The 17,905-nt window shown below is 46.9% G+C and overlaps 1 protein-coding gene across 4 annotated transcripts in view; it reads right to left on the reverse strand.

Moving 5' to 3' along the window:
- CORO1C (coronin 1C) overlaps positions 1-17,905 on the reverse strand; it is a 79,874-nt gene that overhangs the window by 53,114 nt on the left and 8,855 nt on the right. Inside the window, exons 1-2 of one of the 4 annotated variants that reach the window (XM_075830353.1) lie at positions 6,245-6,458; positions 2,940-3,007 (exon numbers count right to left, since the gene is read on the reverse strand). The exons of 2 other annotated variants lie outside the window; for them this stretch is intronic. The gene's annotated coding sequence lies outside the window, so the exon portion shown is untranslated. Of the gene's footprint in view, positions 1-2,939; positions 3,008-6,244; positions 6,459-17,905 lie in introns of those variants that run through there. One more of the 4 variants, XM_075830345.1, reaches the window with a different exon arrangement.

Genomic DNA, 17,905 nt, shown 5'->3' on the forward strand with positions numbered 1-17,905 from the left:
TGAACATGCCTTGCTTAAAAACCAGTCAATACTAGATGTAGCCTAGGTGAGAGAAACCATTAAGAACACTTTGATCTTGGTGGGATGAACACGTACTAAGAAGGACGACACCAGGCAGGTGCTACATCCTCCCACATGAAAAACAGCAGCCACGTGTTATTAGACAAGTGTGACTGCTTGCTCTTGGGCAGTCTGAAGAATCCCACCCGTCCTGGTTTAATTCAGCCATCAAATAACCGGATTGAAACCAGATGACTGGCAGAACACCAGTACTTTCCATGGCTGAAACTCCACTAGTCGTTATAATTGTTCCTGCTCAAGCCCTGTTTACCCTACAGAAAATACCATCACGGTGGCCAGATGTATCCATTCAGGTGTAATGTGAATAAAAAGGTTCAAAGCAGTATTTACAATAGTCTACCAAAGCCTTCAGGGTCAAGGCACACGATGCATATTACGTGCAGTTTTGCTGTGCGTATTTGCGTGCAGCAAAACCACAGCGTAATACAGTACCACCATAGACCATGAGATTCCAGATATGTCCACGCACACACGCTCTCCTCTCTCCAGGTCTTGCTGTAACACGGTCTGTAGCTGATTGGACAGTGTCACAGCGATACTACACGCCCCATTGACAGTTCAGGGGGTTATTTAAATATTGGGCGCTAAATATAACGGCACCGATATCTAAACAACAGAGGATAGAAAAAAGATGTAAAGTGCCCCAGGGTTTGTGCAGCCCTGCCCATTACATGCTGCACACGTATGGGCAGGTGAAAGGTTCTCTTTAGTGGTTTTCGTCAGGGTGTCTCTGGTTTTACTGGAAACAATAGCGCAGCAATGTTTCTGGTAACTTTGGCCGGATGTGAACGAGGCCTAAGCATGTGCCACCCAAACAGTGAGAAGAATTATTTAACAAAAAAATAAATAATTAACTAACTTGTGTCTATGAGTGGGGAAAAACTGTAAATATTGTGCAAAAAGTTTGGCATTCTAAGGCCTCATGCACACGACCGTAGCCGTGTGCACGGCCGTGATTATCGGGTCGGACGGCTGCGGACTGTCAGCCGCGGGCCGCCTGCAAATCGTAGGACATGCACATGGCTGCAGTCATTGTTTTCAATGAGCCCGGACCGCAGAAGACGGCCGTAATAGGACATGCCCGTTCTTTCTGCGGTGCGGGTTCCCGGGCCATGCACGGACCGTAAAAACTACGGTCGTGTGCATGGCCCCATAGAAATGAATGGGGCCGCAATTCTCCCGTGGATTTTCGGGGGAATTGCGGCCGCAAAAACATGTTAGTGTGAATGTGGCTTAACTCCTGCTTTGTTTCATCCTTCTCCACAACATTCTCACGGGGTCATCTTGCTTCATCCTCCACCTTACAAAATCACAGTAAAAAAATAAATGTTTGGCTGATAATGCGAAGAGGACGTCACAACCTATACAGGTAACGCGGACCACAGGCCTTAAGAGGTATATTTGTGGTACCAACAGGAACCACATTATTGCTGCTAAGAGGGTGAATCTGGATAAATACTAGCAGTCAGGTAACCCGATGTGTCCTGCAAACCTGCTGATGGCACCTAAGCTAGTGGAATATTTTTTTTTATTGATCCCTATGGAAGTCTTCTCCTGGTCCTCTTAAATTCTACAGTAAGGGTATGTTCACAGATTCGTTGCAAAGATTTCTGCCACTGTTCCATACAGCTGCAGCATCCATGCACATGCTGCAGAAGCAACCCCATTCGGACAGATTTTCAGTCACAGAAATTTAGATAGTCGATTTTTTTCTTCCTTGGCCTGCCGTTTTCCGCATTGGATAAACCGGCTGACTATCAGCACTAAAAAAATGCACGATTTGGTACAGATTCAGGGTGGATTTCTCCGATTTCTGGGTCAGATTTCCTGCAGATTTTTCCACAGCAAATCCAACCCACATTTTCAGGGAACTGTAAGGTGCTTCTAGGGAACCTGTCACCAGCATTTTAACTATCAAGCCAGCAATACCTGGTGAAAGTGGGTGAGTCAGTTAAATCAGTTATCGAACCTATAAATATGTTCTAATTAAGCTCTGTACCTTTAGTATTCAGTTTTTCAGTGGTCCCGCGTATGCAAATGAGCAGAAGTCAAATCTTCATTCGAAGAGTCCGATTTTCATTCCTCCAGCATCTGAGTTGACTCAGCCTCCTTTTTGATGGACAGCTCCTCTTACTGCACCGCACACGAAATCCCGCGCTTGCGCATTGAGACACCAGAGCTGCTGTTCTCACATTTTTAGTGCGCATGCTCGGCGCTCCGTGTGACGTCATCACCGTCGGTTCGTCTCTGAATACAGCCCCCGTTTCCTGACAGCAGAGTGGACGAAGCAGTGCAGAGGTAAGCGTTGGTTGCTGTGCTGTATTGCTCTCCACCACACTTCTCGTCGGCAACAGTCATGCTACAGCTGGGTAGTGTAGAACGCATGCGCAATGTTTTGAACAAGATTTAGCCCGACAGGGCCGGACAGGTGGCGGCGGTAAGAAGCTGCGTCAGAGTGAAAAATAAATTACCATAAAAGGCGCAAAGAGTTTAAATGACGATATTTCCGGACAGAGGACGACTTCAGGAGAGAAGAAAACAGGAACGTACTTTGGACAGCTGCGGCCATTGAGGGGTCAGGCGAGTTTAACAGGTAAGATGTTGACAGGATCCCTTTGACAATAAAGACATTTATGGAAATCCAAGTTGGTCACTCTGGGACATGTAGTCCAGCGCACAAGTGCTAAACGACAGCACTTCTGATTAAAAGGGTACGGGACGGGGGACAGCAGCGACACTGGATCGAATATAAAACTTTTTGTTAAAGTAATTTTTTATAAATTTACTTGGTAATAGTTATCCAGCTATTTTTTTTTATTTTGTTAAACTCCCTAAAATGAGATGTAAGCAGTAATCACCTTTGTAGTATTTCTCCTTTGCTGGTAGGTTACAAGGCAATCAGACCCGGTTCATTCACAGAAGACACCTAGAATGAGGAGCCAGAATAAAGGGAGCATGTGAACTGGCTGTGGGTAACCAAATGCCCTGCACGCGTTTTCAAGCTCGGTGAATGTGTGTAAGCAGTCTCTTTCCATACGCATCCTTTCTGGACGCTTAGGCTGGATTCACACGAGCACATTACGTCTGTAATGGACGGAACGTATTTCGGCCGCAAGTCCCGGACCGAACACACTGCAGGGAGCCGGGCTCCGGGCATCATAGTTATGGACGATGCTAGGAGTCCCTGCCTCTCCGTGGAACTACTGTCCCGTACTGAAAACATGATTACAGTACGGGACAGCTGTCCTGCAGCGAGGCAGGGACTCCTAGCGTCGTACATAACTATGATGCCAGGAGCCCGGCTCCCTGCAGTGTGTTCGGTCCGGGACTTGCGGCCGAAATACGTTACGTCCATTACGGACGTAATGTGCTCGTGTGAACCCAGCCTAACTGCTCCGCTTCGTGCATACACTGCCCATTGCTTATAAATATCAGGGAACCATTATCAGGTCAGACTTCAACAACTTTTCACTGTATGTAATTGAGGAGATGTTTCGTTCAATAAAGTCTACATTTTGTCACAGCCTGAAAAACAACAATTAAAAATAATCTTTATGGATTCCTAAATATTAAAACGGTCTCAAGCTCAATAATACCGAAATACAGGCAAAAGCAAGTGGTCAGAGAGGTGAGAAGCGTCAGCAGGTGATAGGACGCACATCCACCCACAGATCGCAAATGCTCCTTATAGTATAGAAATTCTCTAAACTCCCTTGCCAATAGTGGAATAATCCTACGCGTTTCAGTGTCCCCTAGTTTATGGGGTACGTCATCAGGGCTAGGCCGGTTAGCACTGTTTTTGTGCTCAGTCTCCCAGCGTGTGCACGGCTCGAATGAATTGGACTTCAAACAGAGTTACAATGCTATTCCAATTGAGAAGGGCAGATGAACGGATGCGAGACACCATGATAACAATAGGATCAGGCAAGTATGACCCATATATCCCCCATAGATCATACATTACTGGAGGGTTCCATTGAAATTTCGTATCTATAGGCAGCTTTTGGGTTATGTCAACTGAAGTAGCGTTTACTGTACACATGAACTTTTTTTTTTATAGTACATAAGAAAATACTATTTATAATTCATCTTAGGTACTGGTCTATTCGGGATTTTAGAAGCTCATGTGACTTGCTCTCCAAGGAAGGAAGGAAAGATTTTAGGAAAAGTATTCTCTGCATATTCTAACAGGTCACAGGAAAACTGGAATTCCTGAGAGAGGAAGCAGGAAAGAAGCGCCAGCACAGCAGTAAATAACTATTGACTAGAAAGCATGACCACATTCTCAATGACATGGAACTCCGAAAACTAAATCCTATCTGGAGTTGGCAAAGGATATCCTTATTCATTTCAATGCAGTGTGGGGGAAGGGCATTGACAACTGTTCAAGGCCGGTATAGCACTCAGAGAGGCAACCTACACCTATTTAGCACCACCCAGCGGTCTTCTATAGCGACCGTGACGCACTTAGCCTGTTCGCATTTACATCGGGGCTACTATTTTTGTCCGATTCAAAAGAGATAGTCATGGATCCCAATGACTTCAATGGGATCGGTTTTTTTTTTTTCACTGGTTAGACTAGCATGGTGGACCAATAATAGAAACCTGATGGAACGGAGGCTAGACAACGCCAACTAATGGATATGCCATCAGAAAAATTCTAATGAAATCTAAGGGGATGTGAACTGAAATGCTGCTTTGGAAAAATGAGTCAGATGCTAGTGTGAACAGAGCCAAGGTACAGCAAGCACACTGTGCATATGGTTTCCCCGAGGCAACAAACCAAATGTTACATGGAAAAATAAATTTTAAAAAAGTCTGCTCAGGGAACAGTCAATTCTAACACAAAAGGTCAACTCTCCCTTTCAATAGCCTACATATATTAAAATAGGCAAGAGAAATAAAACATGGGTTTATTACAACTATTATTTATAGAATGATTATTATTTTGCTGAATATGTTATGATGTAATATGTACAGCACTAAATAGAAGGAAACCAAAGAGCTAACGTGTCTAATCCTAATCTAAAAACGGTTCACAAGCACCTTCCATACCAGCTCATAGGCATAACACTGATGCTGGCACAGCTACCATGACATGTACTTGTAGTGATGCCACATGGAAGGCATGGCCAGCTATTTCTTGGCTTGTGCCTGACAAGTCCACCATGCCTCCTATTCTCCTTTAGGAATATACAGGAATGAACTAAAAAGGATATATAGAAATGGGCTGAATATACAGTCACATGATGCCCACACCCTTTTAACAATCTCTAATGCTCAAAGGGGTTAACAACATACCATTGCTCCATATAACACACCCAGCCTTCTTACAAGGTGCACAATGTGTACACACCTAGCCCTGGCACATCTCATAAAGCACCACACTGGGGAGATATCAGCATTTACCCATCACAGTCTACACCCACTACTAGCCAACCGGGTTCAAAGTCCCCAAAAAGAACCAGAACAAGCAGCATGCAGAGCACCAATATATTATAGACTGGAGCACATGGAACATGCCACATATTACTATAAAATAAAAATACATTATAGAGTTCAATTCCAAATACCTAGATGTGTGGATTGATATCACTATTCATAAAGGGGCAACATGCCTCCCAACCCCCTCAGGCACCCTGCTGCCAGTGCACCCAACATGAAATGACTAATTCATGGAAAAATATTCACGGACCAAAGCCTTCCCTTCATTCGGATTTAAGTAGGACACAAGTAGGAAAAAAAATAATATATATATATATATATATATATATATTTATATTTAGTGATCCCCTCTCCTCCAATTCCTGACAAGGAGGTGTCGATCGCCCACCTTCCACTGATCGATCATTGCGATCTATAAAAAACCATAGCTCGTATATAGACGTATAGGCTGGAGCCCGCATTGCTGCACAGTCCGCCCCATGCGCCGTACATATACAGTTCACCCGCAGAGCGTGCACACCGCCGCGCCGTTTAACGGCTGATAGGACATATCATTGGAGAAGTCGTTATCATTGATTCATCCCATCTGCCGAGCCTGGCTCCGCAGCGTAGTCCGCCGGGCTGTGAGAACAGGCTCCACACATACTGTACACACACACGCAGCCCGCACATGAGCTCACTGGAAACCAGCAAGGACGCAGCCTCCCCTGTGTCTCACCTATAAATCAGTGTAGCTTCCTTGGAGCCCTCCTGTGAGGCGCTGCCTGCACTACGGTGCTTTGCTAGGGGAGGTGGTGGCCTGTGTATCCGGGGACTCAGGGGCTCAAGCTCGGCTCTCCCCGTACTCTTCCTCCTCCCTCTCTATCTATCGCACCGAGTATTCCTCGCAACCGGAAACACAGCTCGCACAGCCCCCCCTCCCGCTTCTTCAAACAGGCAGGGCACACAGCCAATCACAAGTCTAGAACAGACGGACGGGCGCTACCCAAGCCGGAACTATATTGCTTTGCTCCGCGCAGTGAGCCGTCCATTGGGGAGGTAACGTCATATAGTTCCCAGTTGTTGTCATGCTGGTGTGGTTACAGGGGACGACTCAGTACTTATTAACATGATATCATTGCCAAGCAATGGCTTCTTGAGCTGCGAACTGGACGGTGCTAATGGAATATATGACACAGGTGTTCCCCACTACTGCCACTGCTGCTGAAGTGAACCAATGGGTCTTCATTTAATATGTCATAGCAGAGATTGCAGATGTGGTGCAGTGATGGGGGTTGTTGGGTTTATTTTATTTTTTGGGGTCTGGTCTATATTTATGTGGTCTGGATTTATTTAGCGATCTGGTCTGGGGTGTGAATTTATTTAGGGGTTTGTATCAAAGGGTTTGTACAAGACTAGAAAAACATCTCTGCTCTCTTCCAAAAACGGCGCCACACCTGTACATGGGTTGTATCTGGTATTGCACCTACCCTGCCCCCATCCTGCATTTTCTACTTCAGTGTGTGTGGTGCCATTGTTTGAATCTGCCCCTAGAAGCAGGAGAGGGGCAGCCGGTCGGCAGATCCTGCATATGAGCGGAGCACGCCATTGTGGGCTGCAGTACAGAGAGAGGGAGATCCTGACAGTGAGTATGACCGGCTTCATGCTGTGTACCCAATGTCTATCCTCTGCTCCACAATTTATTAGGTATGAGGAGGATGGAGCTGGCCTCCTAGTTGGGCCCCATGCACATGACTGTAGACTTTGTCTGTAATTACGGACACATTAATATCTATGGCAGACGGACACCTTACTGTATATTAATGGGAAGGTGTCCGTGATGTAGAAACCTTCCGTAAAAAATAGGACATGTCCTATTTTTTTATTTTGTGGACCGTGCTCCCATACTTTATATAGCCAGCCCTCTTACGCCACCTATTCTTGGGACCAGAGCGGGACAGATATCTCTTCACGAGGACAGGAGCATCGATGTTCTCCTCTGGCTCCCAAGACCTCTCCTCTGGACCAAATCCCCTCCAATCCACCAAATAAAATGTCCTTAATCCCACTTTCTTGTTGGCCAGGATCTCCCTCACTTCGAAAGTTCCAGATGAACCACCAGGAGCCACTGCGGAACTAGGAGTCCTGGAGTAGCGGTTCAGGACCACGGGTTTCAGCAAGGAGACGTGGAAGGAGTTAGGAATCTTGAGGGTAGGAGGCAGTCGAAGCTTGTATGACACAGGATTGATCTGTAGCATAATCTCGTAGGGTCCAAGGAATCTGGGAGCAAACTTGCAGGAAACCTGGAAGAAACTGGGGAGGTTCTCGTCTCCTAGTGTCTGCCTTTCTCTTCATGGGGTCCACCGCCAGCAGAATAGAATATCATGTCTGCTGCCATATCTGCAGAAAGTCCCTGAAGGTAGAGTCGGCTGCAGGCACCTGGGACATAGTAGAGTCAGGCAGGGGTATTCGAGGATGTTGGCCGTAGACTATGAAGAACGGACTGGAGGTGGTGGACTGGTATGGTTATTATAGGAGAACTCCGCCCACGGGAGCATCTGCACCCAGTCATCATGTCGTCTGGAGACAAAGTGCCGCAGATAGTTCTCCATAATTTGGTTAACCCTTTCGACTTGTCCATTGGACTGAGGATGATAAGCTGATGAGAAGTCCAACTTTACACCGAGTACGCCGCAGAGTGCTCTCCAGAACTTTGAGGTGAACTGGACCCCTCGATCAGAGACAATATGCAGGGGTAATCCGTGCAGACGGAAGATATGTTGCAAGAAGAGATCAGCCAGTCAAGCAGCAGAAGGCAGGCCAGTCAGGGGAACAAAATGAGCCATTTTAGAAAAATGATCCACTACCACCCAGATCACACTGCATTCCGCAGAGAGAGTCAGATCTATGACAAAGTCCATTGCAATATGCTTCCAGGGGACATCGGGCACAGGCAGTGGTTAGAGCAGACCGACTTGTCTGGAGTGGGCAACTTTGTTTGCTGCACACACCGTACAGGAGGAGACAAAGTCCATGACGTCTGTGGGCCACCAGAACTGACGGGCAATTAGGTCTCGCGTCTTACGGACACCCGCGTGACCTGCCAGCTTGGAACTGTGACCCCAGCGACGATGGTCACAGGAATAAACAGTTTGGAAGAGAGTTCTCTATTAACCCCTTAATGACCGCCGATACGTCTTTTTACGGCGGTCATTAGTGGGCTTTATTCTAGAGCGCCGCCAAACTACGTCGCTGCTGTAGAATAAAGTAAACAGAGCAGGGAGCCGTGAAATCTCCCTGCTCTCAGCTGCCAGAAGCAGCTGAGGGCTGGGAGCGTCCCTGCTCTGCCGGGTGAGATCGATATTAGTATCGATCTCACCTGTTTAACCCCTCAGATGCGGTGCACAATAGCGAGCACCGCATCTGAATGGTTTTGGAGAGAGGGAGGGAGCTCCCTCTGATCTCACTGACACCCGGCGATAAAATCGCCGAGTGTCTGTGTCTTCTATGGCAGCCGGTGGTCTAATAAAGACCCCCAGGTCTGCCTGCAGCGAATGCCTGCTAGATCATGCCGCAGGCATGACCTAGCAGATGCCTGTCCGTTTTAAACGGACAGGCAGTAATACACTGCAATACAAAAGTATTGCAGTGTATTATAATAGCGATCGGAGGATAGTGAAGTCCCCTAGTGGGACTAGTAAAAAAGTAAAAAAAGTTTAATAAAGTTAATTAAAAAAAAAGTGAAAAAAAAAAAATTAAAAACCCAGCTTTTCCCCTTACAAAATGCTTTACTATTAAAAAAAACTACAATAAAGCAAAAAAGTTACACATATTTGGTATCGCCGCGTCCGTAACGACCCCGACTATAAAGCTGTTACGTTATTTAACCCGCACGGTGAACGCCATAAAAAATAAAATAAAAAACAATGGAAAAATTGCTGTTTTCTGTTAATCCTGACTTAAAAAAAATGTGATAGAAAGTGATCAAAAAGTCGCATCTACTCTCAAATGGTACCAATAAAAATTGCAAGTCGTCCCGCAAAAAACAAGACCTTATACAGCTATGCCGACGCAAAAATAAAAAAGTTACAGCTCTTCGAATGTGACAATGGAAAAATCTAAAAAATGGCTTGGACATTAGGGCCCAGAATGCCAGCAGGGGGAAGGGGTTAAATGCTGAAGCGCCCAGGGTTGTCTCTCCAACCAATCCCAGGCGTTGGGGTTTCTTTGGCCTCTGGGAACACAGACGCACGGCATGGCCAGCGAGGTCACAATATAAACAGACTCCAGAGGTGCGCCTGTGCTGTTTTTCTTGAACGGACAGTTTAAGCCGATCCACCTGCATCGGAACCTCGGGAGCAGCAGAAGAACAAGGCAAGAGGGGTTGCTGGAAGTTGGGCGCCAGTCTAGGAAGCCGTCTTCTGGGAGATCTCGAGCAGCCAGTTCGTCCTTGATCTCGGGCGATAGGCGATGCCAGGAGGATGCTACCAACTCATTGTTCCAGGACAATTCTCCTGCCAGAGTCCGGAACTGGATGGTGTATTCGCCCACGGAGGCGTCCTCCTGGCTCAGGTTAAAGATAGCAGTGGCTGCCGACGAGGCTCGCCCAGGCTCCTTAAATACGGAAAGGAACAACCGCACGGACCCCTGGAAGTCTCGGGTCCCTGTCGTTCCCAGGTTGGATTCGCCCATGCCAGGGCCTTGCCGGCAAGTAGAGATATAATGAAGGCGATCCTGGCACCGTCCAAAGGGAATGCTCGGGCGTGCAGAGTGAAGTGGATATGGCATTGATTCAGAAACCCCCTGCACGAACTTGCGTCTCCATGGAACCGAGGTGGCAATGGCAGCGAGAACCGAGGGTCCGAACTGGGGCTGCCAGGAGGTGTAGCCGGAGGTTCGATCGGAGGAGCTTGAATAGGAGGAAAAGTGGAGGAAAAAGCTAGCGCCCCTAGCTGCTGTGCCATGGAGTCTACTGCCACAAGGAGTTGATCCTGTCGTGCTTGCAGATCCTGCAGTTCCACCTGCATGGCTTGGGAGGATGACAGGCCCTTGACTTGGCCAGCGGGGTCCATGGCCTGAGCGTACTGTCCCTTTAAGACCATGCACGTGCGGGAGCACGCGCCCTGCGGGAAACAGTCTGAGGTCCCGGAAGTGAGTGCCGGCGTCTCCCTGGAGGGAGCTGACGCCGAGAAGACAGATGTCCATGGCCGGGGCAGTCAGCGGGTAAGGGTATGTGCACACACACTAATTACGTCCGTAATTGACGGACGTATTTCGGCCGCAAGTACCGGACCGAACACAGTGCAGGGAGCCGGGCTCCTAGCATCATACTTATGTACGACGCTAGGAGTCCCTGCCTCTCCGTGGAACTACTGTCCCGTACTGAAAACATGATTACAGTACGGGACAGTTGTCCTGCAGAGAGGCAGGGACTCCTAGCATCGTACATAACTATGATGCTAGGAGGCCGGCTCCCTGCACTGTGTTCGGTCCGGGACTTGCGGCCGAAATACGTCCGTCAATTACGGACGTAATTAGTGTGTGTGCACATACCCTAAGTCTGAACGACTCTGACCTGTAGAACCAGGCACAGTCATGACCGAGAAGCCAGTTCGTTTGGGGTTATTTTTACTTTTTTCTTTACTCAGACATAGCTGTATAAGGACTTGTTTTAGCAAGACAAGTTGTCTTTTCTTTGGGCAATATTTTGGGTACATATACATTAGTGTTTAATTTATATTATGAGGGAAATGCTTACATTTAATGTACAGATTGTCACGATTATTGTGATACCAAATATGTCTGTTATTTGATGTCCTCCAACGTGTGTAATAAAATTTATTTATTCTAAAACAAAAACCACACAGGCAGTTGTCTAAGAGCATGACTAGAAAGCAGGGCCGGACTGGGACTTAAAATCAGCCCTGGCATTTTTAAGCACACAGGCCCACCGCAGGCCATACGCAGCCGCTAGTTTTGGGCTGGAGTACATGGGACCACCTCTCAGCTATACAAGACATGAGGAGATTTATTAAAACAGGTGTAAGTGAAAAAAGGAATAGTCCTGATAGCTCCAACTCCAACGAATCCACTGCTTTTCCACGAGAATAATGAACATGCTCATTATTCTAGAGGATTTTTTTTTTCGGAGCGGAATAAAATTAAAGCAGACTTCTTTCCGCTGCATGTGAATGGGGTATAAAATAGCCCATTCACTTGTAATGGATGCAGAATGTTAGTGGATTTGAAAGGGATTTAGGTGTGGAATCAGGGACATGGTCCTAATCAAATCCTGATTGCATGATCATGGCCTAATACTGACGTATAAAGATTGCAAATTATACCATTGTACAATGCTAAAATATCACCATACTGTAACTAAATAGTATGATTTATAATTTATATTCAGCCATGTACACACACACTCACATGCTGGACACATAACGCACAGATGCAACCCAGAAGCTCACACCTAGGACACATGCGCACGCACACCACTCACACCTAGGACACATGCGCACGCACACCACTCACACCTAGGACACATGCGCACACACACTACTCACACCTAGGACACATGCGCATCCACACCAGTCACACCTAGGACACATGCGCACGCACACCACTCACATCTAGGACACATGCGCACACACACTACTCACATCTAGGACACATGCTCACACACACTACTCACACCTAGGACACATGCGCATCCACACCAGTCACACCTAGGACACATGCGCACACACACCACTCACATCTAGGACACATGCGCACGCACACCACTCACACCTATGACACATGTGCACGCAAACCACTCACACCTAGGATACATGCGCACGCACACCACTCACACTTAGGATACGTGCGCACGCACACCACTCACACCTAGGACACGTGCGCACGCACACCACTCACACCTAGGACACATACGCACACCACTCACATCTAGGACACGTGCACGCACACTACTCACACCTAGGACACATGCGCATCCACACCAGTCACACCTAGGACACATACACACGCACACCACTCACACCTAGGACACATGCGCACGCACACCTCTTACACCTAGAACACATATCTCACACCTAAGACATATGCAGCACATGCACCACTCACACCTAGGACACATGCGCACGCATAGGATATATACTCCACTCTCGCCACTCACACCTAAGACATATGCCGCACGTTGTCTACCCACACCAAGGACACATGTTGAACACGCACTACTGACACTTGGCACAGATGCTGCACACACCACTCACATACTAGACACATACCACTCACACACTAGACACATACCGCATGCACTACTTACATTAGACACATACCGCACACACCAAACAAATGCTAAAAACATACCTCACATAACACTTACACACTAGACCTATACCTATACCACACATACCACTCACACTGAAAACAACACGCACACAAATGCCTCTAATACATTAGAAGAAGGCACAAAACTCACACAAATGCATATTTGTGCTCAGGGGGCAGTAGAAAGAGCAAGACCATCACTGATTGGCTGATGCTCAGCCAATAAGCATTAGGTTTGATTTGTACATGCAGACTGGGCAGGTACTGATTCTTCTTTTCCTCTGTGGCGCCAGAGATGTGCGCTAATGAGCAAGGCATCAGTCCAGAAAACAAGTCTAGAGCTGATTAGCTGTAGCTCGGCCAACAAGCGCTATATTTCTGTAGTGCTCCTTCCCATCATTGCAGAGTACACAGCAATAAATCTCGGAAAGATGTGGTTTTAAACACCAGGAGACAGCAGTTATTGTTATGTTGGTGCTTGTGTTCCCCAGATTTTGATTGACATCCCTCTGGCTGTTCTACATCACTAGCAGCCTCCTCCAACTCTTGCGGATGTGCCATTGCCTTGTACTGGCATGCGTGGTGCAGCCGGGCAGAGTACACCTTGCTGCATGGTGTGTGCCCAAGTAGTACAAGGCACTGGTGAATCCGAGAAAGTTGGAGGATACTGGTAGCAATGTATAACCGCTAGAGAGATGTCAATCAAACATGGAAAATTGGGTTTGAAGGCAGGACTCTTCAGGATAGCGGAACCGCCCCATGACCCTTTAATGAGTAATTAGCATATTGTGTGCGCCGGTTTAAGAGTTGATTTTATAGATTTTTCTGCACCTGAAAACAACATACAGGGGAATGTTTGGAAATATTGTCTGGTCATGCATTACCGCATGGCGTCAGTTCAAGGGGTTAAAACTACCAGGCAGGTTCCCATTAAATATACAATGAATTGAAAACAATTCCATCTGCCCTTTAATTTTGTTATTGTAAATATATGCTATATAAGTACAGCATCAGAACCAATATCTGACATATACGGCTCCAGAACCAAGCTCATACATATATACAGCACCAAAACCAAGCTCAGTACATAAGTACAATGTAGCGTCCGGTTTACTCACCTCCCGACGCCCGCAGCCATGGATCCGTGAGCGCTGGTCCCCATCTCCTTCCTAGGAGACGCCAGCGCTCACTTCCGCTCCGTTCTGCTGTGTCCCGTAGGGTACTCGCACTGGCCCTTTAAGGCCGGGCACGAGTGTGCGCGCACAAAGGAAATCGTTATCATCATCAACTGCCATGATTTCCTGGTTTATAAGAAGGCCCCAGCCCTCCTGATACTTGCCTGAGAGTTGTTAGTTTATCCCAGTCTGTCTTGCAAATGATCCCTTAGTGTTTTCCGTTCCAGTTGTTACCCGTGCCCTGTTACCTGTTCCTGTATCCTGTACTGTTCTCGTTCCTGTGCCTACCAGTGTTAGAGTCGTGTCTACTGCACCTGCTGTCGTTTGCCATGTCCAGTGTCTCCTGCCACGTCCAGTGTCTCCTGCCACGTCCATTGTCTTCTGCCACGTCCAGTATCTTCTGCCACGTCCAGTGTCTTCTGCCACATCGGATACTGCCCGCCACGTCTGGCGCTACCTGCTGCATTGGCCTCAATCCGTGCTGAATCCACAGCCACCGTCTGGACTAGTTCAGGTACCCAAGCGTTACTATTGACTTTCATATAGACTGTGAGCTGGTCAGCTGCCTCTTCGCTACGGCGGAGCGGCCTAGTGGGTCCACATATCCTGTGACCATGACATACAACACCTGAACCAAGCTCAGTACATATATACAACACCAGAACAAAGCTCAGTACATATATACATCATCAGAACCAAGCTCAGTACATATATACAGCACCAGAACAAAGCTCAGTACATATAGTGCCAGAACCAAGATCCGTACATAAATACAACACCAGAACCAAGCTCAGTACATATATACAGATCCAGAACCAAGCTCAGTACATATATACAGATCCAGAACCAAGCTCAGTACATATATGCAGACCCAGAACCAAGCTCAGTACATATATACAGCTCCAGAACCAAGTTCAGTACATAAATACAGCACCAGCACAAATACAGCTCAATTTAGTGCAACCCCTGCCGTATAGGTTTGTATGGCGTAAAACTACAGCACCCAGCATCGACCGAACAATGGTAAGGATATGCTGGGAGTTGCTGTTTCACAAAAAAATATCATACCATCCATCATCTCGCTGCAGATCATACAGTGACTACAGTACTGATTAGAGGCAGAATAAACATTTACATTAAGTGACTCACCGGTGACGTCTCAGATTCTAGTTGTTCTTTTTCTCTTTTCTTCTCCATCTGTTCCAGACCTCTATGATGACTTCTCCCCGCCACGGCCCATTTCTGCAGTTTGCCGCTCAGATGTCTTCAGCTTCTCACTATTCTAAATTTCTGCACCTATAAACGAAGATAAAATTCTCATGGTGACACACCCTATAAATGTGACACACACCCCTAAATATAATAGTTCCATACACTGCACCTCCAATTATAATAGCACCATACACTGTGTCCCTGATTATAATAGCACCATACACTATGTCCCTGATTATAATAGCACCATACACTTTGTCCCTGATTATAATAGCACCACATACAAAGTGGTCCTCGTAGATAGTGCCCACCATAGAGCCCCCTGTAGATCGTGCCCCCCATAGAGCCCCCTATAAATAGTGCCCCGAATATAGCCCGACCTGTAGATGGTGCCCCACATATAGCCACCCTTAAAATAGTGACCCACATATAGCCTCCCCTGTAGATTGTGCCCCACATATAGCACCCCCTGTATATAGTGCCCCACATATAGCCCCCCTGTAGATAGTGTCCCACATATAGCCTCCCCTGTCGATTGTGCCCCACATATAGCCTCCCCTATAGATAGTGCCCCACATTCAGCCCCCCTGTAGATAGTGTCTATTGACATAATGAAAAACGGCTCCAAAAACGGCTCAAGAAGTGACATGCACTTCTTTTTACAGGGCATTTTTTCCAAACGGCCGCATAAAAAAATGCCCCGTCGGAACGAAACGCAGTTTTTCCCATTGAAATCAATGGGCAGATGTTTGGAGGCGTTCAGCTTCCGTTTTCTCAGCCGTTTATCGGGGCGTTTACGTCCCGAAAAACGGCTGAAAATAAGCCGTGTGAACATACCCTTAGCATCATGTATGCCATTCATTTTCTATGGGGAATGCATATAATAACAGTAAAATAGTAAAGAATCACTCTATAAGAAAAAAATGTTTTTCATTCCATCATCCTGGTTGCATCAACTTGCACCCACCAGCACTTCTCCAGACTAGTGGGGGATAAATCCGCTAAGATACAGAGAAAGAACAGGTAACTAAACCAAAGTGCCTTATTTTTATTACCAAGCAACGTTCCATACAATATGTACCGTTCTATTGTTCTACATAGTAGAGATCAAAGGGACTCTGAAATCAGGCTGTAGCTGCCCTATCTGAGGGCAGCATAAAATAGTGACAGAGACCTTGATTCCAGCACTGTGTCACTTTGTAATATTGAGAAGTTTCATAAAATCACAGTTTTTCATCTGCAGCGTGAGAATGAGCTGCACCCCCCTCCCGTCCAGTCCAGTCCGCTAATTGAGAGCTTTCTCTCCATACTGTTCATAGGGGAAAAGTTGTCAATTAACGGCGAGTAGGCGGAGGGAGCTGCAGCTCATGAGTAATCAAGGACTCTATGTCACGTTGGGTACGTGGATTCAATGGACCGTACCGCCTTGACGGTATGGCAGCTGGCCTACAGGACACGGATCACAGTCTATAGTTCGTATAGTGTACCTGTGGTAGCTCAGACAGTAGCAAGACAGACTCGGCTGGGACTAGGCAGCAGGCAGGCGCCAGGCGTGGTGTAGCAGGACAGGCGTGGTATACAGCACAGCACGACTTCAGCTCAACACGGCACTTGACCAGGATAGCACGGGATACAGGGAGCAGGAACGGGAAACACTGGGAACTGGAAAACACTTAGGAGACCATTTGCATAGACAGACTAGGGTAACCACAACAAGGCTTAGGCAAGGCAAGAAGGGGCTGGGCCCCTCTTATAGTCCAGGGTGCTCATGAGCTAATTTTGACTTAATTTCAGGTGCGCGTGCTGGCCCTTTAAGAACGGGCACGAGCGCGCGCGCATCCTACGGGACCCGGCCGGGAGAAGCGGAAGTGAGCGCTCACAGTTCCATGGCCGCGGGCGTCAGGCGGTGAGTGAGCCAGACGGCCCGCGGCCATGAGCATGACACTCTACATCATCAAGAGGACTCCTGCCGCGGCTCGCGCTGCTGGAAATAAGCAGCAATTTTATGAAAAATACAGAATATTACAAAGTAAGTGACATCGCACTGTAATCAAGGTCTCTGGCACTAATTTATGCTGCCCTCGGATAAGGCAGCATAAACCTGGTGACAGATTGTCTTTAAAAAAATGATATATGTCCTTGAGACTAAGGGTCAGTTCACACAGAGACACGGAAACAGTGTGGGAATCAGCGCCCAAAAATGTCTGAAATCGTCGCCTCAATTAGGCAGAGGCATTTTTTTTCCCACGGAAAAAAAACGTAATTTCCTTTCTCTATGCTTTGCTGAGCGTTTTTCACAGTGTTTTTTGCCTATGATCCTTGCATTAGCTTTAATGACCGCGGGCAAAAAACACTGAGAAAAAATACGTGCAAGCAGCTCAAAATCTGCCTCAAAAGGAAATCTGAGGCAGATTTTTTTCTGCCTGCAAAAAACTGGGCCTAATAATTACAATGGGAAATTCCAATGTCCCTCTGTTTCTGGTACTTTTCTGTTAGGTAAGGTTCTCACACCAGTGTACTGGCACATATGGGGCAACTCTTGGCGGCACTGTCATGTGACATCTGTGGCTGGTATATTGTTATGAAAAATTATGGGTGGCGCATGTCCAGTTTTAAGTTACAAAATGTTGAAGGGTATGCCTAAAATGCAAAAAGCTACTTTAGAAGACACATAAAAGCAG

The sequence above is a fragment of the Rhinoderma darwinii genome, chromosome 1 (genome assembly GCF_050947455.1).
Source record: "Rhinoderma darwinii isolate aRhiDar2 chromosome 1, aRhiDar2.hap1, whole genome shotgun sequence".
In the NCBI taxonomy this organism is placed as follows: Eukaryota; Metazoa; Chordata; class Amphibia; order Anura; family Rhinodermatidae; genus Rhinoderma; species Rhinoderma darwinii.